This window comes from Stegodyphus dumicola, chromosome 8, assembly GCF_044657685.1.
Source record: "Stegodyphus dumicola isolate Sdum_Otavi_A_Nest chromosome 8, ASM4465768v1".
In the NCBI taxonomy this organism is placed as follows: Eukaryota; Metazoa; Arthropoda; class Arachnida; order Araneae; family Eresidae; genus Stegodyphus; species Stegodyphus dumicola.
This window is the reverse complement of record NC_140775.1, coordinates 109264629-109292481: the sequence shown is the minus strand read 5'-3', so window position 1 is coordinate 109292481 and position 27853 is coordinate 109264629. Positions and strand designations below refer to the sequence as shown.

Genomic DNA, 27853 nt, shown 5'->3' with positions numbered 1-27853 from the left:
CCCATGCAGAGGGAATCGAACCTCGGACCAAACTACCAGTGTTCAGCGACGTTACCGCTCGGCCGCTGGTGGGCCAAATATCAGTCAAAACTATACAACTTAGATGAACACAGAGGTTCCACTGATGGTCGTCGCTCTCTGTATATTGAAGTAATGCTGTACTACATCATTAATATCTCCTGTTTACACCATAAACTACAGGAGTGCATAAAAAAAAATCCATTCCCATCAGGAAGTAAGATTGTCTTTAAACTCAACTTGAATGAGTCGATTAACTCGTTCTTATCGAGAGAGGACAAATCTCTTTTCTTCAAACGTCGAAAACGCCCGTGTATACGAATTTCTCTTGGAATGCTTTCCCCCCCCATAACAAATTGAATACTACAGCGCTAACAATAACTTACTTGAGTAAAACTTCTTTCTCGGACGCTTTCACCCTGTGTGAAGTTCCTACAGGCATCAATAGCTAAACATTGATAGTAAACAAAGGGAAAAGAAGGTGCATTAAAATAACAGAACTACTTTTAGTCGCTTCAAAAGAATGATTGATATGCCATTTATGGACTGTTGAGAGCAATGAGCGATACAGTAACTTGATTGGGGGAAAGCAGTAGGTAGGAAATTATTCAGGCGTTCGGGGGGGGCGATGTCTGAAGGGCCGGACGTTTGGGGCAACTTCAATGTGAAAGAAATAAAAGTTAATTTCCAAATTACAGTATAACTTATATTGCATTATCGGTCCTTGATTATCGCAAAAATAATATTATGAAACACAAGCAAATCTCAATCATACAGAATACTCATCAGTTTCATAAGAAATATCTATTACTCCAGAACAGTGAAAATTGATACAATTCGATTCCTTCTAAATATTCAATTATCTTTGACTTTCAATTGATTGAAAAGCAAGAAAGCTCTAATAAAATAAAAACTTTTGTATCGTAAACGTGCATAACGTACGTAATAATTAACAAAATAATTTTCTTTTTGTTGTTGTTGCTGATGTTTGTTTTAAAGCAATATATATCCAACAAAATGTTTAAAAGCAGTTTAAATGACAGATATTTTAAATCGATTATTCCTGCTTTTATTGCAGGAACAAAAAATTGTGTTTGACAAGCAAGAACACACACACATTAAAAAAGGGAGGGCAGAGAAAGATGAATCCGGGTCTTTTTACTTGAAGTTACAGATTTTCAAGTTGTTGAAATTTTTTCTCCCCCCCCCCCAAAAAAAACCTAAAATTAAATTTTTAACCAAACGCAAAATTTTGAAGTGAAGAATTGTATTAATTTGCTATACAAAGGTATACAGTTCAAATTTTGCACCAACGAATCAGCTTAATGTTTATTCAAAAATTCTAATTTTTTTTTAAAATTGTAAAACTCAAAATTGATACTATAACTGCTGTTCTTTAATGTACTATGTAAGCACGCTTTATTATTACTTATTACCCACCAGCGGCCGAGCGGTAAAGTCGCTGAACACTGGTAGTTCGGTCAGAGGTTCGAATCCCGAGAACGGGCTGGCTGCATGGGCGTTTTCGTGGTTTTCCCCATGTGTAACGTGTATACGAGCCAGTTTCCCTTAGAAAGTCCTCCACGAAGGCATTCCTCCCCTTAGGCAGATAGCCCTCGAGGCTTTACCATAATCACACACACACACACACACTTACATATTATTACTTATTATTATAGTTCGTTACATTAACTCTAAGAAAAATAGTAACACACGCTGTTTAATTAATCACCAGTACAGAATTTTTACACATTAATTATTCTTATTACCTAGCTAAACCCCCAAGGCCTTCTGACAAGTCTTCATGACCCTGCTTTAGCAATGTACAGTGAAACTAAAAACAAAACGGGATATTTCGCCCATCGACAGCCAAGTAGATATTATTGCTGAGCACTGGTAGTTTGTCCCAAGTTCACTTCCCAGCAAGAAAGTACTTTGAAATTTTCCTCACATGCAAGGTAATTATGCGTTAGTTTGATTAGAAGTTTCTGCTAGAAAGTATCTCTCTTCTGCGTATTTTGCTTTTAAAAGATCGTGCAGAAAGTCATCGGTTCTTCCAAGTTTTCTCAAAACCTGATCCCTTAGGTTCTAATACATTAAATAACATACTAATTTTGGGACTTTAATAACGAAATACCACAGGACAATTCAGTATGGACATCCTCTAGATATTTAATAATTTAATTTCCACAAACAAGACAGAACGAAAATATCCTCAGGACATCCCTGAAATGTTCTGGAACACTAAAGACTTAAAACGAATAACATAAATACAATATGTTTTATGGTAGCGAAGTTTACATAAACTAAATTTTATCGACAGAGATTCCGACAATATTGACATTACACACGTCAAAGCGAAGCCTTTCAAATATTTCAGCGCCGTTTTGTTTCGCCACCATGCATTTACGATCTGCGTTTTGCTAAGTGCTGACGCTGCGCAAAATGTATCTTTCATTTCCCTTCCATCTTGTGTCTTGCATAGCTAGTTTTTAGAATGCTTGCCATCCGAGAGACCGCAAGATCTTTAATTTTAAAATAATAACTGCATTGCTTATCAGACAGATTTAAAAGCAATGAACTCATTTGTCAATAACCCAAATCCATATATTTTAGTAATATATGTAATAGATAACATTTTAAATGCATTTCTTTTAGAATATATCCAACTTATAAATACATTTTTTTTAACATTCACACACGCTATTATCGTCATCAATATAAGAAGTTTCTGACGCTATATATCACGTATTTCGCTACAAATTCATTTAGTTCGAGTTTAGGTTAATCTTATGGCTATCTATTAATTAAATTTTCAAATCCCATCCAGTGGACGTGAAGGCAATTTATGGGGTGCGTCATTCGAAGGCTAACACATAAATTATGACACATGCATGATTCAAAATACACTTACCAGATTCTGATTTTTGTCCTTTTCTTGAACATCCTCCGGATATCCAGTGTAGTATAACGAAAGTACAGATCCGAATAACTGTTGCTCGCCTCTATTGACAACAGAGTCCGAAGATATAAGTCTGTATTGATGATACGATTTCAAAATAATAAGTTCGAATAACTACTCGCTGCTGAAGATACGAGTCTACTGAAGGTACGATCTGGTTCTGAAAGAAACAAAGAGAAATATTTTATGAACTTGCTTTTAAAATTTATTCAAAATCTTACTTTAAAAAGGGGTTACAATTTGAAAACTTCAGACTGCAGTCTCTAATTTTTTTTTTTTTTGAAAGATCATACGCCAATTAAGGAACGCCATAAAAAAAACCCTCTTACCCTCAACCACATCAAAACTGAAAATGTTTGTAAAAATGATTAATTGGATATATTGCAAATGAAATGAATTTTTCTACATCAATTAAATACATTATTAAAAAAGTAAAATAAGGAGTTATTGAGAAAAATATGTTTATTGCTTTTAGGTCGTTCATTTGTCAATCAATAACAGATTAATTAAAACTGAAAAATAAATTAAAGTCATTGATTTGGATTGAAAGACAAATTAAAGATCTTAGGCTTTTGCCAAATGATAATATTCTGGAATCGGCTACACGCTAAGTCTCGAAGATAAATTAAAGATCTACTTGGTATGGGATACTTAAAGATTCTTCCTGTTCAGAGACATTACTGTATCTATGGATTTTCTTTTGATAGAACAGGATTTTGCATTAGAAGCCGAAAGCAATCCACTTCTTTCGAGGTGTAAAAGGAAGGCGGTGGAACTACTAAAAAAATTATAACCTGGTTCTTTAGGTTATAGTTAAAACCTTAAAAGATATCGTAGGCATGCAACGTTAAAAATGTGATCTCGTTCAGTCTTATTATTTATTTTTTGTAAAAAATATAATGGAGAACTATTTTACTTATTTATTTATTTTAAATGTTATAGACAAGTATATTTACATGCAAATTAAAGGAATAGTATATTCCAAATTCTACAAACAGAACTTAGCTAAAATATTTACAAAAACAATAAGATTGTTACCAACGGTTCAAATCAAATCTCGATCTTTAAGTAAAACTGAAATTTAATTAAAAAAGTTCATATTTCGATGATGGAAATTAACGTATTAGTTTGTATTTCCTTTTTAAAGTAAAAAAAGTTACAAATCAAAAGATATCAATTTACACTTGAAAAGTACATCTCCATTTAAAGTAAAGGGAAATAAAAGACTAAAAGTAAAACCATAAAACTCGTTGTTAAGTGATGCGCAGACCATTACTGTGTACCGCGAAGCGTAGTGTTAAATGTGTTAGCATTGTTATTAATGACAATAAATGTAAAAATATGTATAAACATTATTAATAAACTATACTTTACTTCATTTTTATTTATTTAATATTATATCCCTTTGTTAGTAATTAGAAAAATAAATAAAATAAAATACACATTTAAATCATTAAAGAATAAAATAACAATTAGACCATGAAAGAAAAAGTAAAAATCTTACGGCTCGCCAAATGTCAACTGTGCAGAACCGTAATTAGGGTTTTCAGCGCTCGGGTACAAAGAAGATTTCACGCCTTCTCCTGTTTGTCACGAATGGAAAAATATTTCATTCTAAAACATCCGTTTGGCGCCGCCAAGATGCTGTATCTATAAGATGGCACCCTCCCAGCTGCACTACTAACACAGTAGACACTAGGTATTCGCAGACCCGAATGAAAGATTAAATTCATTTAATTCCTATATTTCTCTTAATGGTAACACTTGCGAAGTCCTACGCGTCATAAATGCATAATTACGCTAACATAAGTGTCAAAAATTTATGAAAAAACTACAATAAATCCATTTTAAAAGTTAAAAAGCTACATATACACAGATAAAGAAAATAAATAAATAAAAGACCCCGAGAAACGAAACATCCGGTGCAAAACATTTCGAGGTATTCTAGCCACACAAAAACCACTCGCTTCTTTTTCCCCGTTTTCTTCATCCTTCTCTCGCTTTCCTCTCTTCATGTTCTCGCGGTTTGTGTGTTTCCTTGTTCCCGAGAGTTGCCATGGCAACCCAGGTATCCGAACTCACCTGGCTACCCGTCATTCTGTCTCCCCGCTGAAGGTCACACGGGACAGGAGGGGGAAAAGCACGGTGGGAGGACGAGATCCGCCATTCCCCCCCCCCACTTTAAGATACGGGTTCTGCTAGAGTGACACCAAATGGGTTAATTCGGCTGTTAATAAAATAGCTTAGACCGTCCTCTAAGTAATAGCTACTGGAAAGGAGGAAATGCATCGCAGATTGGAGTTTATTTCGACAACAAAATAAAAGTAACTTGAACACGGAAACCAAACTTCAGAGTGTTATTTCAAACTAGATGGTTTTAGGAACTCTTCTATGAGGCGCTATTTTAAGTTTATCAATATAATCTTGGCATGGTATATACAGACGTTGCTGTCAATCAATGACGTGTAAATTTTCCATTATTTTCGTTGCTTTAAAAGTGGACCGTTCATCAAAAATGCAAAGTTAAAAATCTAAATTTTTTCTAGGAAAATTATTTCTGGACTTCTTAAGGCATAAACATCATGCGTCATTCATGCCATGGGTGTCATTAATGAAATAGGTTTCTAATAAATTTTAACTCTATTTTTTGGTGCCATAGGAATAATATTTAATGATTGTGATAAAGCTTGAATAAAATATAAACTTCAAGCCTTTAAAAATTCTTTTCTCTCTCTTCTTATTCCCCCCCCTTAAAATTGCAATATGCGTTAAAATTCATTGAAATTTTTTGTGTTACGGCAATTTACGTTTCAAAAAGGCATAAAACAAATAGCGGAATTTTTAAAATATTCTCGTGACAGAATTTACCATTAGATAAGCAAAAGCATTAACCTACCGTTGTTAACTAATAGAACCAAGTCTTTGTTGATAAATAAAATTAAACTATAACTCAATTAAAAAAATTCGATATCAAAAGCTTTAGAGATTGTTTACTCATTCCCCCGCCTTTTGAATGTAAAATTGCATGGGAAAGAAACTATCAAATGATAATTCGTTATTATACCAGCAGAATTCCGTTATTACCTAGATTCGATTTTTGATATATAGTGGTCTCTCGATTATCCGGGCTGATGCCGGAGAAGCGAATCACGGATAACTGAAAAATACGGATAATCCAAGTTATCAATTTTCATGCATATTGTAGGCATTTATGTCTTAAAAAATCTTTAATTACTTTGTTTTTGAGGACGTTTAAATAACTGTCGGATATCACTACGCATTTTTCGAAATCCTATTATTTTATTCGAATCCCCTTTCGTCGACGAAGTTCAATAGTATTTCAACAGAAGTCATTGCTGTCTCGGAACTGATGTAACGAATTGTCATGATTTTTCTGCTTGCATTTTCGGTATCACTTTCTACCTCCTCTGCTTTTGACATTTAAAACGATATCCGCATCACTCAAACATTGATAGTCCGGCTCAGTCGAGCAGCTATCAAACCATTCCTGGATTACTCGCAGTCGACATTTTCAATGAATTTTACTTTAAATTCTTTGCTCCAAAATCTTTTTAAAATATGTCATAATTATAACTTTAATTATTATCTCAATTTCTTCACAATTAGTTCGATTTCTACATTTAGAAAAATCTTTCTCCGCGCTTAAACTTGCGGGGGGGGGTTACACACTCTCGCGCATAGTGTTGGCTGTGCATGCGTGGTAACCGCCATGCACAGATAATCCGCACTCGGATAACTGAGAGCTTTTTAAAACTTAAAAACGTCACTACACTACGAAATAAACTGCATCAATCCACTCATTTTTAAATGACAAACGATCAAAAATTAAAACGATAGATTCTAAAAAGTAATCAGATTTGGCTTGAAATGACATACATCTGAATATTCATTGACATTGGATTCTAAAAAATCTAAATTAAAATATCACTGAACAGAGAAAGTAAAAACCTGTTCGGGAGCTTTCAAAAAATGACTCATGTTTTTAGTAGACGACACTTTTAAGTGTGATACATCGAAAAGGAAGGAACTATGGACATCATTTCCCAGAAAGGAAGGTGAAAAAATTATATTTTCGCAGGCTTACATATCGATAAAGAAACCCCAAAAGAAAAGAAACCATTCCGGTACTGCCATCTATCGATGAGAATGCGTATTACTTAAATACTTCATATTCGAATGGAACAGTTTATTAATCATCGATTCTAAGCTGCATCAATGGAAAAATTCTAAATTTTAAATGCAATTACTCGAAGCACTTACAGTAATTTAAACAGCTCTTGAATAACTTGAAAACAAAAGACACAACACAAAAGAATTCTTTGCAGCAAAAATTACTTTTGCATTGCGTAATATTTAAACTACATATATAATTATCACTACTGACGACAGCTTACACCAAACTAAACAAAATTCTCCATAAAATGAAATAAGTCTTTTCGTGGTAAACTACACAGTTCCTCAAAATTGAAGGATCAGATTTCTCTGGTTATTTCTAAATATACTTTACATTAGACAGCGATTTTTTTTTTTTTTTTTTTTTTTTTTTTTATATTAAGAGGAAAACAAGCTGCATAAGTTTCTTTAAGTAAGACAGAAAACTTTATATGACCCTTTACTCTGATTGAAAATTTGATATGGTTTGGTTTATTCGATTTTAATAGCACAATAGGGCTATTTGCCTAAGGGCAAGGATGCCTTCGTAGAGGACTTTCTAGGTAAAATTAGCTTGTACCCATGTCACACTTGGGGGAAAATACGAAAACTCCCATACAGCAAGCCCGTTCCCCTGGAACTGAATCCAGATCTAACTAGTAGGATTCAGCGACTTAACCTCTCAGCCTTCACTGGGCCCGAAAATTTGATATGACGCTACAAAAGTTTTTAGACAAATAACTTAAATTCGTATAAGCGCTTAACAAATAAGCAGTATAAAATTTTTAACAGAATATTTTTATTTTAAATTTACTGGAAATTATGATAGTATTTTATATAAAAAATTTTAATTTTTGTAAATTTTTCAGAATCCAAAGGGCGCCAAACTGATGTTACGACATTTTAGAATTAAGTGTTTTCCATCCTTGGCAAGCAGTAGGGGGGGCGAAATCTTCAGTTGTCCCTGGGCGCTGAAAACCCTAGCTACGACTCTGCCGGCACAGGACATAATTTGTCTGAAATGAGCAGAGTTCAGTATTCGGCATCATGTACCGTTCCATTAACAGATTGGATGGGTGGAGCATTTTACATTTAAGTAGATACATTTACATAGAATTGTAAATTCATATTATATCAAAGAATGCCTATGAAAGCTGTTGGTCATCAGCAGCCTACAAGTTAAAGGTAACTGATGGTTAGATACTGGGTTGCCAAAGTCCGCAGTACAGTAAATTGTATACTCTTATATGAAAATTAAATCGAAGGACAACACTACCTGTCAAGAATGTTAGTCACTGATAATTTATGTATATTGGTCGCCAACCCATATGAGGCAGTGCCGTAAATTTAGAAGGCAATTTAAACTGAATTAAATCGAAAAGCTTCGATGATCGTTAAACCAACTGGTTACCATAGACGTATGGAATTTTCAGTCTCCAGTCAGCGCAGTGCTGTTGCAGTGGCAAAAGAAGTGGATGGTAAATATAACATAACATAACTGAAATGTGGTTACGCTCCAAAAACTCCGGAGAGACTCCTTAAGTATATTTCTAACGTAAAAATAATTTCCTCATTCAATTTTGTTGAAGTAAGTACATTTTGTATTTCGTTTTACTGAAATAAAAAATATTTCTTCCTTTTCTTTTTTGAAAGAGAAAGCAGGATAAATAAAAAATGCACTTCTCTCACTTTCTTTATAGGAGCCATGATGAACTCCAAAAAAGACATAGCTTAATTTTTAGATTATTCGAGGTATTCCATACATTGAAATGGGTCTTAATACGATTCATTCAAAAAATATCTAAAATGTTTTACTACTTTTTTTCCAACTATTTTCGAATATTGATTGTAAATACAATACATTTTTATACGCAGACAAATAGTGCCGGTTTAATGTATAGGCACCAAGCAGAGGCTCCGTTATTATACAGATCCTTATTTTGATAAATTTATTGTTATTTTTAGAAACTCAATGCAGTAAAGGGCCTCAGCATAGTATAAAAGTCAACGAATTCGAGAATCTGTTAACACGCTGTTAACCTGTAGAAAAATTTTACTTCCCATTCAGTTTTTTTACATGCAAAAGGGATTGTAAAACATTGATTAAGAAGTATCCATATAAAATGTTTTTCAATTCTACGATGTCAGATTTTTAAAGTTCCATAAAAAAAAATTCAAATTTCCCACAAGTAGGAAATTCTCAGTAATTATGTTTTCATACCTAAGAAGTCCTCATGCTCAGAGTACGTGTTTAATTATGAAGATTTAATGCTTAATAAGTTTTGAAGAAATATACACAAGATAAAAAAAAACTTAGTTTTACACTCCTTCTTTCTTATATTTAAATAGGAAATTCTTCTTTCAGCTATATTTATGATATAACGCATTCTGTTTTATTTCAGTTAAAAATGTAACATATAATTATTAAATGCATTTTAAATTAGTTTTAATTTTTGATCATTATATAGTATTCTATTGTAAAAAAATGCGAAACTAATTTAAAAGCATTCTGTGTGCAACATACTTTTGTTTAACGTATTAATCTTTACACAAGATAAGCACAATAAAATGCTATTTATACGTTTTTCAAGAGACTGATTAAAAGAATAAATCCTATGATTTAAATAAAAATCGTATAATCAAAATTTCAATCTATCCATACTTTACGTAAAATTTCAATTATACTACTACTATTAAACAAATTTAATTTCTTCATCCTTATTCAAGATTATTTAAAATACAACCTCTTTTTCAAAACATGGTAAAACATTTCATTTTCAAAGCCATACGAATTCAAACCATACGCAATTTACTATAACAATGAGAACGATTATCTTCATTTCAGTTGCCTATTATGCTCAATCAGTTGCTTAACACATTTCTTGCTTTCAATTAAAACAAAACGAAAAATAAATTATGCGATACTTAATTATGGGAAAAAAAATGAGTAACACTCTTATCATTGGCATGATTCTAAATTACATTTTTTTAAGGTTAATATTACTTCTATACAGACGGACAGATGAACTTTGCGCGACAATAAATGTTTCATTCAACCACAGCTTAAGGGATGGAAGGGAGCCGATATTGATGGCTTGACCAATGACTAATTTGACAGCCCTCTTACTCCTAGTATCGTATAGACAAGAAGCTCGGTTACGCTCTTAGAATTAAACGTCAGAAAGGATCTACTAGCTTCGACATTATGTTCGGCAAACGGAAGTTCTCTCCTATCTCAGGGACAAACTGAACATATCTTAATTTTTTGTTTCCTTTTTCTCAGGTGCTATTACTTCTGTTTCAATCTTTTACCCAAGCAGTATACAGATTCTTTATACTATGACGAGAATCTTTATATTATAAAGTCTTTATACTCGGTGCTTTTATCAACTGCCTTACTTCATTGTCTATTCTTTAGTTGCAAGCGGCCATCCTTTGCATCTATTGTACTAGCCGGATTGCATCCAAACTGAGACATCCTACGTCTACCTCCCCCCCCCCCATAGCCTACTGTAAACTTCCAAACACTACAGCCAAGAGGTGAAGACTTACTGCAACGTAATCCTCGAAATTTAAAGCGAACCCTTGACAGTCATTTAAGGCGCTAAATACTTTCCTTCAATTCCACGTAGACTGTGTTAAGAGCCAATAATATACTTCGATAATAATACACTTTAATCGGAAAATTAAGAACCTTATAATCGCTTGCAAAATTTCCTACTTAGAACTGCAATTTCCTATTTATAGCGTTTGCCATAAATGATGATGACTGCATCTTCAACAGTAAAAAAAAAGGTCTACTGAACCCTTTCACCAATCTATAAGTGAAACCCAAAGTCTTTCAACAATCGGAAAAAACTTCTAAAATTACTGTAATTTGAAAAATTCCGCACAGAAACCTTGTAACAATGGCCTTACGATAATCCTATCTGTAAATAACCAATATTTTTGAAAAAACATAACAACAGTAATGATTATACGCTTGTCAGGTTTTTCTCTCTCCTCAAGCACTGCCTTAGTGGAACGCACGTAAGGGTAAGGGTCGCAATCGGAAAGTCTGGAGTTCGAACTCTGGCAAAGGCAATACTAATTACGTTCTCTGACTTCAAAAATTCTAAATGATTCTACAAGCTCATTAAGATAACCAGCTGTACAGTAAACCAAAATCATCTAGATCTCTGGCTGGTTATTTTAGAAAAGTGTGTAAACTGAAAAGAAATCTTAGGCATATAACGAGTATTTATTAATAACACATACACAGGCTAGCCACGAAAAGCTTTGGAAAGTTTCATGAGCTTTTCAGTTCATATGGTCAGTAAGACCTTGGCAGTCATACGCAGGTTGCATCATTTAATTAGTTAAACAGCTCAGCCAATACACAGATATTTAATACTGAAATAATATTTCATCTGCATACATCCGCTAACAACAACCCAAAAAACTGCGGAACTGAGGTGCTTAGATTTGCATGTATATAAGGTCGTATTTTAATGAAAAGGTACCGAAAACACACGGTTACTTATATCATAGATCACAACAAAAATGTGCAAATTGCCATTTCTGCTGTTTTGGGCGTTTTAAATTTGATCGCTAACTAACCTACTATTATGAATAAACTTTCCCTTATAATAAATCTTCTCGATTAATTTCCTAGCACTCTTGAAATGTTTTTGGTCCGATTTCTCCATTTTTAAGAGGCAATTGTTGCAAGGGGAATACTATATCCCCTTGCAACAATCAAGATGTTAAAAAAAATTTTTTAATATACAGCGTATATCGTGATTAATGACATTAGAAATGGGACGGAGAAAAAGGGGAATTAGAGTTAGAAATACTTTTATTTCAGCAACGAAGCTGCAAATCATTTTTAAAATTATAACTCGGATACAGCATATATTGGACGAGTTTCTATGACATAAATAACAGAGTTAATTCTTAATAACAGTTTTAAATTATTAAAAAAGTATTCATTGCTTTTCAATCGTCTTTTTGTTAATGCGTCACTGCCTGATTAAACTCAAAAAATCAAGTGAAATGTTTCACGCTCTGTTGAAAGGCAGTAATCTGAGAATTGGCTATTTGCGAGGCCATGAGCAAGATTATTTGAAAACCTTATTTTTTCCTCAATGGCAACACTTACCAAAGTACGAACATAATAAACGCATAATAGTGGGACGCAAAGCAACGTCCGCAAAAAAAAATCTCCAAAGATTCCGTTAAGGATGCTACTGAAGTCAAAACGCAAGCATGTGTGTCGTCTGAAACCGAAAGCGAACAATGCCCTCCGAAATCGAAAAAACGCGGGATCTACTTATGGCAAGAGACCTGTTGTTACACCGCAAGACGGGCTGCCGCACTGACTCATGGGATACTTGCCTCATCTCCGTCATATCAAAGCCGACTCATCATGACTCCGATGCGGGCTACGTCATCAAAGTTGAGAAAGTTCTCGCGAAGCCACCTGCCGAAGGAGGGTAAACGGCTGCTGATAGTAAAAAAAAGATTCGAAATGTAATATAGTTACGGATAGGTTTCATCGTTTCCCTAATCGGGGAACAGCAACGCTGGGATTCTGTTCAATCTCCGCTTTACCATTTACATTTCTATTTAACTTTATTATAGGGCTTAGGCACTAAAGAGATTTTGGTGTCTTCCATACATAAATTGACGCCAGTTTTTCCTTCTCTCTCCACCAATGGAAAATTTTGGTAGTGCCCGCTTTCCTAAGTCCCGAAATAGCTTTTTTGGGATGCCATTTTTCCTTGATACCCTAAAAACATGTGCTTTGCCTATTGGTTAATGCAGTTCCACATTTACTATATAACAATTCGAATTAAATCAAACTGACGATTTAGAAATAAAGTTAGAAGTCCACAGCAAATATTGCGACTGCTAGAAACTAGACTTTAATATTCTCGCATATAAGGCATTCTCTAGCACACCGTTCAACAAAACATAATTAAGATCTTAAATACTGTCTTTCAAATTAAAATTTTTATTAATTAAAAACTGAGAGATTCAAAAACAATAAGCACATCTGAAAATAATTTGAATATTTATAGTAAATTAATCGTTGTAAATTGAAATGCATTAAATTAATAATTTATCGACTGATCATTTTTATGAACACTTGTAGCTTTGTGGCAATTAATGAAAGATGTAATCCGTTATGTAACTGGTACAGGACTATTTATTTATTTTTAATATTTTTAAAAATAAATAAACACATAAAATTTATGAATAATTTTAAAATGTGAAAAACCATAGGAATATTTAGCTATAAATAAAATATACCTGTGCATCGGCGTAAAAAAAAGCACGAAAAAAAATTTGATTTTCCTTACTAGGTTAGGTTGATCGAATAGTTAGTTGCGTCAGGGAAGAGTTTCCTTTGTAGAAGTCTTTTAAGGCAAAATGGTTTTCACTTTCACACGGTTCGTATTCACGTTTAGTGGTCTTAATCATTTGGCTACCCCTAAGGCGTATATTTGATTTAAAAATGAATAATTATGTTTTTAAAATTATTTTCAATCGGACGCATTTTCGATCGAAGTAACGATGTTTGCTGATTTCTATGAAAGTGCAGTTTAAAGCCAAAATAAATGTACAGCGAAAACATAAAAAAAATAAATAAACAAAATGAAATAAAATAAATTGATAATAAAATTAACGCAATAAAAAAGTAAATCCCATCTGGAGATTTCAGATTCCCTGAAGAAGAGATTTTTTTTAAAAAAAAAGAAAAGACAGCTGCAATCTGAACACTTTATAGATTACAATCCCACCAAAAAAGTTGATCATTATAAATTTAAAAAAATAAGAAAACATATAAGTCATAAAAATATTTTGCTTATATATGCTGTCCCAGATGAAAAGAAAGAAAATTCAAGATAAATTATGCAAGTTTAATTTGAACAATGTACTGCATAAAGATGACTATAAATATATTTCTACAATTCAAAATATAAAAAAATCAATTTAAATTTTTTAGATATAAATCTTAAAATGTGTGATCGTAGGCAAAAATGCCTGTCCCTTTCAAATTTCATGTTATTCAACGTCTTTGTTTTGTAATCTAATTTATTTTTTTAAATAAAGAAGTTTAATTATTTTAATTATGAACTATTAATGTATTATATTCATGATAAAAATTAATTACAGAAGTTTTTTTCTTTAACAAATCAACAGAAAAATAATTTTTCTTCCACTTCATGTCAAGTCCGTTACCTTGAGATTATTTTACCCCCAGTCACTGAATATGTACTGCTCCTTTTAGACAGATTTACAAACTAATTTTGGGTAAAATAATCTTAAGGTAACGGACTTGACCTGAAGTGGAAGGCAAATTATTTTTATAGGTTTGCTAAATTTCTATCTAAAAATTTTCAACTGTTTTTTTTTTTTTTTTTTAATTTCAAATTGTAGAAATATATTTATAGTTCATTTTATGCACTGCATTGCTCAAATTAAACTTTAAATATTAATTTAACTTGAATTTTCTTTCTTTTCTTCTGGAACAGCATATGCAATCAAAATTTGAAAATGTACCATAACATCACACATGGCGTCAAAAACAGCGTTTATCAATAACAACATAAAGGAAAACAAGGATAACAGGGAAATTATCAGTTGTATATGCTATAAATTATATATATATATATTAAATTTCTTCGATTATATACATTAATTTAAAAAATAAAGAGTTACATGATTAAAACGTACATTTTTGTTTAATTTCCACTTACCACATTCATCTACAACGGATGACCAAAAAGAACAATCAAGACGCAATAACTTGTGCACTCGTACGATCTTGCGGTCTCAACTGAACATCATCACAGGTGAGGATACTCCGACGACGCCAAGTGAAAAGAGGAGGGGAAAACTTGGTGATAAAATTGCGCGTAGAAGGACTGCGCATCATGTGAGAACATTATCTCGGGACTGTAGGGACTCCCGATTCTTTGATCTCGGAGGCGAGGTGAATCGTGTTCCTTCCTAGACTTTTCATGCTGTCAAGGTCATCTCAAATAATCATTTGTAGAGGATAACATTTTTCGCTGAAAGCCAGAAAATAATCGAAATAGCAAAGCAAATGCTCTCCTCTTTTTACAAATTGTCAAGAATTTTTTAAGTGATGCCTTTAATATTCCGGGAGCATACACACCAACAATTAACTTGCTTTTGTTCTAAACGTCAAACAGTCATCAAAGCATTATTTTAAGCTGTTTATTTCTAAGGTTTCATTAATAACTGCTATTTTATTTTAATCCCTTTCTGAAAGAACTGGCATTTAAACTACAGTGAAGCTTTTATAAAACGACCACATATGGTCTTATATAATTTTGTTTATCTGTGGAAATGGTCGTCTTGGGAAGGCGATATTTATTTCCAATTATTATGTATAGTTTGAGAAGTGCTGGTAAATTTCAGAGGTGGTAGTTCCCAGTAAAATTCTTTTATTTTATTTTGAGCGTAAAAATATTAAGATACCTGTTACGATAGATCCTTACCATCTATGTTAAGCCTAGTAGTTTCACACTCATTTGTAAAACAATAATTCTCCAAGAGATTTTATTGCTTTTACATACTAATTTTTGGCATCTCAAATAAATATTAAAAGTTCATCAAATTCACAAGGATCAAAATCTTCCATTCAATTAGAATCACAAATTTTTGCGAAATCAAAGAATATTAACATATTTTACATAATCAAAACTCATCCTCTTAAGAAAATGAATTATTTAAAATCTGTGATTTTGTGATTCTTAATAATAATTTGCAATATTATTCACATTTAAGTTTGACAAACAAAACAGGTTTTTAATTACCCTATAAAAAGGTCAATTATAAAATTATTAACTCTGTTTCTGGTAAACAATTTCATCTGCATCTTTAAAAAAAACTCATGTTGATAATGATATTTTGAAATAAAAAGTTGATTTTAAGCGACTGCATGAGTGTGTGTGTAACCTGCTGCGCAAAAGAACGGAAGGATTATACACATTTTTTTATCAGGTTTTTATAAATCAAGCTTTTACTTGAAACCCACAAAATAATACTGAACTAATAATAGAAAAATAATTTATCATATTATTTAATGTGAGCGAAAGATTAAATAATTCGCTTTTTAAAATTCATCTTCAATTTTAAACTATGAATAATAAATGCATGGAGCGCCCTTGACAAATTTGTAAAGGTAATGGCTATGCTTTAGACCAGCGGTTCTCAACCTTTTGACTAACGCCTAAACAAAAATTGAAGACCTTTACTAACACCACCACAAAGTACTACTTCCACCAATTCTCTTGAACAAAGCTCAGATCGCATAAATTTACGAATGTTAAAGAAAAACTCAATCAGGATGTTGGGGTTTTAATTTTTGAATTTAATAGTTAAAAATACTTCGCTTTTTTGTGTACCACCTATTTTTTTCTTGCGTACCACTGGTTGAGAACCCCTGCTTTAGACAATGCATTAGATTATTAAATTTCGTTATTTAGGCGCGCACGCTTTTATTATTCGCAAAATAAAATTGCGGATGAATTTTGTAAAGAGAATTACATAATCTCTTGGTTCCATTAAATTATGTTATAAGTTATTTTTCTACCTTTAGTTCATTAATTATTTGAGTTTTAAATTATAGCTTATTTTATAAAAAAATTTGCTTTATTTATTAGCCGAAAGGGGCAATTTGCTCAGAAGGCATATTAATTTCGTTTTGGCATTTTGCTTTGATTCTCTATAAACGGCGAATCACTTTTTAAATTGTTGCCACCCAATAGCCGTGTATTATATTTAAAATGAAGAATCTCCATAAATGTACGTATATTTCTCTCACTGTGATAAAACAAAGGTACCTAGAGCCATCAAATTTTGAATAACGCAGGTCTCCACCCGAATATGGGCATCTGGAATATGGGCATTTGAAATTTTGAATTTTTTTATTATCTATTCCATATTTTGTAAAGCATTTATGAGTTTTTGATTATGAAAATCAGCGATTTCAAAGCGAGCAATGGCAACTGTGTACGGGGGGGGGGACCATTTTATCTCCAACGCGCGAGACTTTGTACCTGAAATGCTAAAGATATGCTCTTTTAAATAACTTCTGATATTGCTGTTGAATTGAAATTTATGGTTTAAATGCGAAGTACATGCTATTTAACAAATAAAGGTAACACACAAAACGTTAAAAAAAAAAAAAAAATTGGTCGTAATATAAAATCTGAAAGCTTTCAGATTTTTTTATTGTTCTTTTTTTATATATACTTTTTTATTTTATTAGTCCAAAGGGATTTGAATCCCGAAGGACTATTAGTTTCGTTTTGGCATTTTGCGTCGGACTCATAAATGTCGGTTCACTTTTCAAACTGTTGCCACAAAATGTTAGAGTCCTGCATTATATTTGAAGAAATTAAATAATGAAAAATCTGCATAAATGTATGTATATTTCTCGTATTGTGATAAAACAACGGTACATAGAGTCATCGAATTTTGAATAACGTAATCCTCCAAGGAATATGAGCATGTGGAAGACCAAATTTGAAATTTGAAATTTGTTTTATGATCGAATTCCTATTTTTTAAAACTTTGACGAATTTTTGATTAACAAACTCAAGGATTTCAAAGCGAGCAATGGCAACGTTGTGCAGAAAAAACATTTTTATCACCAGCGCGTGAGTCTCTGTATCGGAAATTCTAAAGATATGCTCGTTTTAAAACTATTTTGCGATATTGCTGTTGCACTGGATCTTATGGTTTAAGTGTGAGGAACATGATATTTAATAAAGAAAGGTAACACACAAAATGTTAAAAAACGCCCCTTTGGACGTAATTTAAAATCTGAAACATTTCAGATTTTGTTTTTTTTATGAAATTTATTTATAAAATTTTATTTTGTTTTATTTGTCAAGTAATGCATTTCCGCTAAATGTTAAATCGCTTTTTCTGCTCGCTCTCAGCACGTGAAAAAATTCAACCGCTATACTTCAAAATCTTTCGCCAGAAAAGCGATAAGATGCCAAAACTGGACGATACAGTAATGACGAAATCAGCTTCGAGAAAGTGCTCGGGACTAGCAGCGTCTTTAGAGGGGCATGATATCAGCATCCTTTCTTCTTCGACCTGCGAAAGAGGAAGCGTCGTAATTTTTTCCACACATTCCTTCTCTTTGTGATAGACCCCCTCCCATTATTGCACGCTACCAAGATATTTATGAGAAATTAACACGTGTTTTGAAATAAAATCGAAATTTCTGCAATGACATGCTGATTGTTTTGTTCAACGCCTTGCATATTGTAGGAGAGCATGTGTTAAAGAGTATTGGAGCAATGCTACATATAAATCTAAAACATGTGCGAAGTCCCACTTTCCAAGCATAATAAAAGCAGAGTTGGATTTCGCCGATCGGTAAGCAAAGGGTTATGCCAAATTAAGGTTCACTGCTAATTTATTTATATGCTTTCTCTTTAGAAACGTGTAGAGTCATTAGGTTTATCGATGCAAGAGATGTAAAAATGTGCACTGCCCTCGCTGGGATTCGAACACCGGACCTCCCGATTGCTAGCCAAACGTGCTATGTAGTCACATCACGAACGCACGCGGAGAGGAGAGAGAAAATACCCTATATACCATCCCTTCTAGAAGACGACTGGGGATGAGAAGACCCAGTCGTCAAATCCTAGCAATGACGATTGAACGTCTACCGTTTTTAAGTTCGGGTGCCACTTGTGGAATTTTTTTAGAATTTTTTATGTCAGGAAACTGAAGAAATCTTCAATGCAGACCCCCATTCAGCGGCACGTTACCCTAAGAAGGCATGAGGATAGGAATAAGAAAATACTTTATGAACGCTTTTAAAGGAGGCCTTGAAAATTTTAATGTCCGTAATGATTCAGTTATATTATATGGCTACAGTGACTAATATTATTATTACTATACACCTGATACGATAAATACTCGAATTGTAGCTAACTGTGCTAATTGTTCAATAATGAAGAAACTTTCAAAAACTTCTTACACCATTACGTTAGCTTACATTCCCTTACGTTTATCATCCATGCGGCACAGCAAGTGCTGTCTTTGCATGAGACTGAGACTTAACACTTTTAGAGTACGGCTTGGCAAATATAAATCGCCAAGTTTTCATTTTTAATCCCCACATCCTTCGGATCATCTATTTCAATTAAAAAGGCAGAGTTCTACCCTTCATAATAGGCGATAAGAAATAGACTATAATTTAAGATCCTTGAGACTGCTCGATAATCATTAATCAATGTTTGAAAGAGTTTGAATTTGAGTAAAATTAATGAATTATCGCTATAATAAAATTTAAAAAGAAAGTAATGTCAAAACAATGCTCCTAGTTCGAAATCCCCAAAGACAGCTTAATGAAATGTTCAGAATATATTAACTAAAAATAATGCAAAATAATGCTCTTTAGTTACAAGTCTGAATATATAAAATTCTCAGTAATTTCTCGTTTCATTTTTGAAAGGGTCCATCTGTGGCTGAATGTACACAGCGTCTGAACACGAATCATCTGACTAAATTTGAAATCACGATTATCGGTTTGACTACACGGGCCTTTTAGTGGCTATGTGCAACCTGAATACAAGCGAGTTTCCTTTAAAAAGTTTCTCATGAAAGCATATTTCTACTTAAGCAGTTAGCTTTAGTGTATTTTGTAAAAATAAAATAATCATTGCATCATATTTCAAAGGAGTTGCTAATAGCGGAGTGGATGAGACCGCTGAACATTGATAGGGTGTACCAGGTTCAAGGGTGCTTTCGTTTTCTTCTCCATATGTAATACCGTATAATATCCGTGAATACAAATCAGATACTCCTCCTGCCGTGGAGACAGAGAAGTTTTGCATATTTCGAAGAAATAAAGAAATATTTTAGACGAAAAGAAAAAAAAAGGGGGTGTTAGTAATGATGAAGTAAACATATTAGCCAAATAAGCAGCTTTCAATCAAGATGGCATAGAAATTATCCTATCATGGCCTCGTTTAAAATTTAAACACCAACTAAAAAATACGCTTCACGGTTTTTATTAAAGCGATTTGTATCACAAGTTTTACAAAGATATCAGGCGAGGGAAACGTATATTTTCTGAAGAATTTCCTCAATTACATGGATCTATTTAAAGGTACTAAACGTTTTTGTTAAAATTTTGCGATAGAAATTTAAATGCATTGAACCATCCCAATTTCAGAATCTCGAGCTCAAGAAAATAAAACCACTGCTTGAGAGCAGATGTCAAACGGGTCCTAAAGGAAGAGGAGAAGGGAAAGGATATCCTCAGGGCAACCGCAAGAAGCTTGCATTCGCCGACTCGCACCGATGCATGAAGTCCAGTACAGGTTATTCGCCTGGCCTGTCACAACACGCCCGGCTCCAGTGCTGCCCACACGACTTCTGCCTCACACAAATGCCTGCCCACAGAGATCCACTTTAAGTGCCCCGACATCAGCTGATTGTATACAGAAGTCGGCCCGACATTTCTTACAATAAATTTAGTAGCGGATTGAAGAATAAGCTAGAGCGTTTTGAGAGGATTAGTGATCAATCGGGAAACGGAGCTTGATTTATAAAACTAGAAGCTCGGTAAAAAACCTCTTACGAAGACCCTCTTATGATTCTTTCAATGTAATAGATATCACTGATGGAAATTACATTAATTATTTTGTGAAATAACCTTTCCACTTTTTAATTTAAAAATAATTAAGCATGAGATTATTTCCCATTTCTAGATGTTTCACTTTTATGATTTTGGTTTATTAGGTGCTCGTTTAAAATATAAGCTAATACACTTTAAACCTGAGTCTCCTTTATTTTTCTAGGACATAGAAAAGAACCCAAGGAATACTTTATAAGAAATACTGATTAATAAAATAAGGGGAAAATAATGCAAGTATATTGTTTATCAAAATAATAATCAAGTGACGCATATTGGTAACCAAAAGACCCCCTATTCATGTGACAGTGACATTGTGAGTTTCACATGTGGTGGTTATACAATAACAGAGATCGGCTCCTACAGTTATCGTTAGCTTAGAAATAAAGTTTTTTTTAAATGATATCAGACTTAGAGAAGAGGGGGAAAAAATAATTTTTCTATTAATTTCATTTAATTTTAAATTCCTAAAATATGGAATTAAAAAAGTACTTAAGATTTTATGCATTTTAAATATTATAAAAGGATATGGAGCCGTACTATAGTACCTCGTTTCCCTCGTACAAATTCAGACCCTATCAGGAAGTTAGCGAAGTGCCAGTGAACGCCAAAAATGTATCAAAATACTTAAAAGAAGCCTCAACATTTAAGATTGGTTCGGCTTAACTGATTATGGCAAAGAACACTAGGGTTATCTGCATAAGGGAAAGAGTGCCTTCAAATCTTTCACATCGAAGTCGCCCCAAACGCCGGACCATTCAGACATCGCCCGAACGCCTGAATAATTTTCTACCTAGTGCTTTCCCCCATCAAGTTACTGTATCGCTCATTGCTTTCAAGAGTCGTTAAAGGTCAATAATTCTTTTGAAGCGACTTAACGTAGTTCTGTTATTTTAATGCACTTTCTTTTTCCTTTGTTTACTGTCAATGTTTAGCTTTTGATAACCGAAGTTGCAATCCCGTTCCAAGGGGGAACTCCACACTTTGTGAAAGAGTTCGAGAAAGAAGTTCCACTTTACTAACGAAGGTTATTGTTAGCGCTAGAAGGTTAAGCATTCCAAGAGAAATTCGTATACAAGGGCCTTTTCGACGTTTGAGGAAAAGAGATTTAGTGACATTTAAGAAGTCCGACTTTTAGATTTCTCAAATATAATTTAAAGGTATACACAAATTGTATCCGGATAAACGTCAGAAATTTTTGTTTTGAGGTGCAAATAACGGAATACTAAGCCAATTTACATGTAAAATACTGGAAAACTTTCAGAGAAAGTCGAAAGTTCATACCTCTCAGTGACCTCAGTCCGATACGATCCTGCTAGGGGAAAGTTAACAGGAAATGCTCTGACGTTACTATGCTACATCCATGGTAGGTCCATGGCTACATCAGTTCTTATTTCGAGCTTTTAAAACTGCAGTTTCATTATCCTCCGAAGGAATTTTCTAGTGATGAATCCATAGTTTTAACCATTTTCCTTTTAAATGCTGTGTTGTAAAATTTCATTTATGTAATTTGTGTATTATTTTATCTTCTTACGTTGTAATAAAATGCCGTAACACTCATGGAAAAGAGAAAAGAAGGCATAATGTATTTCATATTTTCCTAAAGGACAATTTGCATTACACGAAAGAATGGATGCATCAGAAAACGCAGGAATATGCAGTGAACATTTTCTGTGCGGCAATTGTGAAAATGACATGAAAAATCACTGGCCTGGATTACCGTAAAAGAAACTATTACAACCCAGTGCAGTACCGAAAGTAAATTTATCAAGCACAGTAGAATAAATAACGCAAAGATGTCGGAGAGAAGAGAAAAGAAAAACAATACAGAGTGCTTATGAAAGACTACAAGAATTAAGTCCAAAGAAAATTCATTTTGAGGCCGAATACGAAAATTATGATAGCAAAAACACATCCAATGCGATTGATTTTAATATTGTACTCATAAAAAACGATAAAAATATCCCTGAATATCCTAATTGTAAACATCAAAGAGAATGCAGTGATAACTTAAAGGAAAAACAATATCCTTATAAAATTACACTGAAATATTGAAAAATGAAAAAATTAATTTTAGAATGTTTGCTCAGAGACTTAAAAAAATAAGTGTTAATGACCTCTAGAAAAAATTTTATATCAGAAATTCAAAAATTAAAATCTTGAATAGCGAAAGCCCACCAGCGGCCGAGCGGTAAAGTCGCTGAACACTGGTAGTTCGGTCCGAGGTTCGAATCCCGCGAACGGGCTGGCTGCATGGGCGTTTTCGTGGTTTTCCCCATGTGTAACGTGTATACGAGCAAGTTTCCCTTAGAAAGTCCTGCACGAAGGCATCCCTCCTCTTAGGCAGATAGCCCTCGAGGCTTTGCCATAATCACACACACTTGAATAGCGAAACTTAAAAAACAAAGCCTCCTTAGCTCCTCTTTTTAAAAATTAAATAATTATCTTTAAGTACTGTGAGTAAAGCTGCTTTGTTAAACTTAAGATTACGATCTTGATTAAAAAATATCTGTTACTATATCGAACTGAACAGACACAAGACAATATAAAATTTATATATTTAGCAGCCTTAAATTAGATTAAATTTTGATCCAAACTACGAATTTCAAGGGCAATCTAAGATAAGTTCCTCTTCTTTATCAACAGAAAAGCAATAAGATAGTTTTTTTTTTTTTTTCCCCTAACTTAAAAAAGTTATTATAGTTATCTTAGAAATAGTCGCAGAATTCTTCTTATTAATATGTAGATCAAGAGGGAGAAAAAAACTGCTATTAAGAAAACAAAACTTGTTTTAAAAGCGCATCGGATTTTATCTATTATTTAAAAATTAATGAGTAAGTATAATTAACAATTTTAACGTTTCGTGTAAAATGCATACAGCAGTAAATGTCTCTACGCACATTTCAAGGCTGTTTTTCAAATTTAAGACGCTCATTTCTTTGCTCTGAAATGCGTCATCACTCCTCACTTCCTGTTTTGGGGAAAGCTCTTTGAAGTAATACTGCTCTCAAAGGGGTGCAAATTAACTGATAAAACACCGGAGGAGCCCTCCGGTCTCAATGGTCCCACCTCGAACGAATGTGGCGAAACAAATAGTATGCATTTTGTGGATGTAATATACTCGCATCTTTCCTTGCATCGTTCCGAAGTTTAGTGTTCACTATTTTCCAGCCTAACCAAATATTACATAAAAGTACTGACCTTTAATTGGCTGATAATGTGATTTACCTGTAAGAAATGGGATTTTATGAATGGCGAATAACTCACGAAGCCGGTTTATATTGGCTACTGCAGAGCATTTCATGGAACCACAATAAAATTCTGAACAAATATTGGTTGTAAATGATTGGTATACAAGATAAAAGCTGTCACATGATATCTCGGGGACAAAAAAAAATTAAATAGTGCATAAATCGCGAAAAAATATTTAAAAAAAACGCACAAATTCCAACAGAATTTGATATATAAAAGAATACGGCAGTAAATTCTTTTGTTTTTTGTTGCCATGAAGATACACAGACTCCCACACACCGAAGAAAAAGAAATGCTGTGATTTATTACGTTAAAAACAGAAACTCTTAAGAAGTCTCTAGAAAGATTAGAAATCAAGTTTTATTACTGTTTATTGAAAGAAGTAAATGCTGATCAGATGGCAACAGGACAGTTCTATTAGAACATCTAGACAGTGGCCTATGATAATCCCCCCTTTCTTATTAACACTGAAATAATTTAAACAAATAATTTTACTGTCTAAAACAGCCACCCCACATTCAATTTCAAAATAGGTGTCTTATGTGTAACTCACATAAGCAAGTTGTTAAATGAATACAGAAATTAGACACAAAATTAACTCATTAGACCATGAAAAAAAATTGATTACCGATGTTTATTTCCTCAAGAAGACTATTAAATGAGAAATAATCTCACAATAGGTGCGCAAATGCCGAAACAGCAAAGCGAATAAAAAAATATATGGATCTTTGTTGAAAACTATATGAAAGTAGAAATATTTAAGCTCAGTAAGTATACAGCAGTCAAAATTAATGTTAAGTGTAATAAATTATCTATTCAAATTTCTTTAAAATACATAAAGTTTTAGTTTTAAATTTTAATTAGAAAATATACGTATTAAGAATTATCGTCTCTCTCTGTGCATACTCTCGTGATATAATGAGGTATAACAACCGGCTAGCAACTGGAATATCTGTGGTTTGAAGGCCTATTAAATCGCAGCCGAGTTTTCACATTCCCTATTCCCAGAAAGCTAATGAATTTCTAAACTAAATATTGAAAGACAGTTGGTACAAAGAAATCATATAATGAGCTCTAGTGAATGTTACAGCTTCAAGGAAGTTTCCATTCTGCGTCACTACGCGCTATGGGAAGTCCAATGTTTTTCGAGACGAAAAAAACGCAACAGTGCGTGAGGGAGAATGTGAGAAGGGGAAGCAAAAATTCATAGCTTTCCATCTAAGATCAAATCAAAGATTCTGGTTGCTGTACCTGGTACGCCGAGGATGACTAAGGTCTGTTTATTCTCGCGAAGGAGCGCCTGAGATGCGGGGAGAAACAGGTGGTCGGCTTGGCCAGTACATCGCACTTTTCCTCCTCCGCTACTGCGGTATGACGTCACAAGGGAACCATATCGTCATCTATTTGTGCGCGCGTGTCTATGAGGGAGCGCGCGCGCATGAAACACACCCGGGGGCTGTGTCCATATTGAAGACGCTGTGATAAAAAAAATCCAGCCGAGCGTAACGAAGTTAAAAATAGCTCGCTAGTCGTTGATTTCCTCATTGGGAAAAGTGGACATTCTTTTTTTTTCTTTTTTTTTCCTTCATGGCATGGACTGTATCGTATTTTCAGTAATAGTCCATCAATTATTATCATCCACATTTCGGTATTCTTTTAACATCTCGAAGAAAAGTTTTAATTACTTTGCTTTGAATTTATTATTATTACATTATAGAAATTTCTTATCCTGGCAAAATGGAAATTATTGCCGCATCATTCGCGTTAAATATTTGTTGCAAGCCTCGCGTATTAAGAGATCAAATAGAATGTTTAAAAAAAAAAAAAATCTGAAAGCTTTCAGATTTTATATTACGCCCAAAGGGGCGTTATTCTAACGTTTTGTATGTTACCTTATTAACGTTTTGTATGTTATTTATTAAGTATCATGTTCTTCGCACTTAAACTGTAAAATTCAACATAACAGCAATATCACAAAGAAAGAAACCTCGCGCATAAAATATCCGTGCTTGAAGATGCATGCAATGTTAATATTAATGAAATGCTTCCAAATCGTAGAGTTAGTTAATAAAAAATTCGTTTTGCAAAATATGACATAGGTAATAAAACAAATCCCAAATTCGGACTTCCAGAGGCCATTATCGAGTGGAGGACTACGATATTCAAAATTTTATGTCTCTAGGCACCGTTGTTTTTTCGCAATGTGAGAAACATACATACATTCATGCAGATTCTTCATTATTTAATTTCTTTAAATATAGTGCAGGGCTCTAATATTTGGTGGCAACAATTTGAAAAGTAATTCAGACTTTTATAGTGAGCCAACGCAGAAGGCCAAAGCGGGCTCCTTTGGGCTTAAAAAAAAAAAAAAAAAAGAGAGAGAGAGAGAGAGAGAGATCAAAGCTACTAGTTGCGTAAATTTGCTATGAAATAACATTATAACAAACTTTTCCCCCCTTTTACATTTTTCGAAGAGCAAATCATTTTAAATGTACAATAGAAAAAATTAAAAAAAAAATTCTTACATTTTTTTAAGAAATCTTTACTATTGTTCTCGTTTTGCGATTTTGCATTGAATCACTATAAATGTCCGTTTCACTTTTCAAACTGTTGCCACTAAATGTTAGAGTCCTGCATTATGTTTGAAGAAATTAAATAATGAAAAATCTGTATAAATGTAATATTTCTCGCATTGTGATAAAACAACGGTACATAGAGCTATCGAACTTTGAATGACGTATGATTCTCCAACAAATATGGCCATGTGGAAGATCAAATTTGAAATTTAGAATTTGTTTTATGATGGATTTCATATTTTTTAAAACTTTAACGAATTTTTGAGTAACAAACTCAACGATTTAAAAGCGAGCAATGACAACACTCTACGGGGGGAAAAAACCTTTTTATCTCCAGCTCGCGGAACTCTGTATCGGAAATCGTAAAGATATGCTCATTTTAAAATTATTTTGCGACATTGCTAGTGAACTGAATTTTTATGGTTTAAGTGCAAAGAACGTGATATTTAATAAATAAAGGTAACACACAAAGCGTTAAAAAAACGCCCCTTTAGACGTAAGTCTTTTTTGAAGGACTATTGTTTTCGTTTTGCGATTTTGCGTTGAATCACACTAAATTTCCGTTTCACTCTTCAAACTGTTGCCACAAATGTTAAGAGTCCTGCATTATATTTGAAGAAATTAAATAATGAAAAATCTGCATAAATGTATGTATATTCCTCGCACTGTGATAAAACAACGGTACATAGAGCCATCGAATTTTGAATGATGTAATCCTACTGCGAATATGGGCATGTGGAAGCCGAAATTTAGAATTTGTTTGATTATCGATTTCATAATTTGTAAATCTTTAACAAATTTTTGATTAACAATTTTTTTTTTTTTTACTTTTATTTATTCGCTTAGTACGTGTTTGATGGATTAATTAATCGCATTAAAAAGTGGTTTTCCAGAATGAAAACCAAAAATTTCACAAATAGAAGAGAAAAAGCTTTGATATAAAACAGCTTTTAAAATTCAAATTTGAGAGAACAACTATTACTTCATATTAGAGCGTTAATTTGTTTTTCCTAGCATTTTTGGCAATGGGTGCTTTGGAAGTTTTCTCGATTTGTTACTTAAATATGCAGATAGTTCGCATATGCTTTGTCTTATTCCAACAAACTTAATTCCTACCCGATTTTGAAGTCCACCATCGGCAGAACGGATAAGACAGCGGAATACTAGTAAATTATATCGGAGGGTTTA

At 33.2% G+C, this 27853-nt stretch overlaps 1 protein-coding gene across 2 annotated transcripts in view; it reads right to left on the bottom strand.

Annotated features, from left to right (window-relative positions):
* The window catches only part of LOC118186902 (uncharacterized), a 106903-nt gene that overhangs the window by 38651 nt on the left and 40399 nt on the right, over positions 1-27853 (bottom strand). Inside the window, exons 1-2 of one of the 2 annotated variants that reach the window (XM_035357071.2) lie at positions 14899-14972; positions 2933-3140 (exon numbers count right to left, since the gene is read on the bottom strand). The gene's annotated coding sequence lies outside the window, so the exon portion shown is untranslated. Of the gene's footprint in view, positions 1-2932; positions 3141-14898; positions 14973-27853 lie in introns of those variants that run through there. The other variant, XM_085822255.1, reaches the window with a different exon arrangement.